Below are 697 nucleotides of genomic sequence, written 5' to 3'. Positions count from 1 at the left end.
CCCCATTATGTGCTTTAATCTATGAAAATAATAATTTAAAAATGTAGAATTATATAGCTTTTATACAAATGATTAAACGTTACCATCACTCCATCGGCTCCCCCATCGGCGCGTGTTCGACGAAGCGGCGCCATCGGCTCGCCGCCCGCAGAGCTTTAGTCATAACCAGGCGGTCCAGCGAGCCAGCCCCCTCCGCCCACGCGAGTTCCTTGCTTGCGTGGGCGTGCGGGTGAGTTGCCGAGGGAGGGAAAGAGGGCGGCGGTGGAGTGTCCGCCACGCCCTTGGCCCCCTCGAGCCGCCCGGCCACGCCGCCGCTCGTCTAGTATGGCACAAATAAAGTCACAAAATTTACATAAATTGTTTTCCTGTTTCCCCCTTCTGCGAGCCATTAAGTTGTCTTTTGTTATGAATGTTAGCAATTTGGCATTACAACCATCGCGGGTACAGAAGAAATATTTACATGAATAGATAGATCAAAATAGTGTAATAGTGATTACAATATATGCAAAGGATGATAGCACTAACATTAGATCCGTTAGGAAAGAAACATGAAAATCTTAGACGGGATAATTTTCACTGAAGCCCTTGGCTGAATAACAAGAGCACTGTGGTAGCAGAAAAGAAGAGTCTGTCATGAGAAGCTATTGTAGCGTGTGATTTTTCTGACATACCCTTGAATGTATCTTATGCACATAAA

The 697-nt window shown here is 45.9% G+C and overlaps 1 protein-coding gene across 1 annotated transcript in view; it reads left to right on the top strand.

Annotated features, from left to right (window-relative positions):
- Positions 1-353, top strand: part of LOC119586379 (tubulin beta chain-like) — a gene marked incomplete in the record, with an annotated part of 16,708 nt that extends 16,355 nt beyond the window's left edge. The window contains 1 exon segment of the mRNA XM_037935099.1: positions 1-353.
- Between the last annotated feature and the right edge of the window lie 344 nt (positions 354-697).

The sequence above is a fragment of the Penaeus monodon genome, chromosome 21 (assembly GCF_015228065.2).
Source record: "Penaeus monodon isolate SGIC_2016 chromosome 21, NSTDA_Pmon_1, whole genome shotgun sequence".
Lineage (NCBI taxonomy): Eukaryota > Metazoa > Arthropoda > Malacostraca > Decapoda > Penaeidae > Penaeus > Penaeus monodon.
The sequence above is the reverse complement of the archived record's forward strand: the minus strand, read 5'-3'. Positions and strand labels throughout refer to the sequence as shown.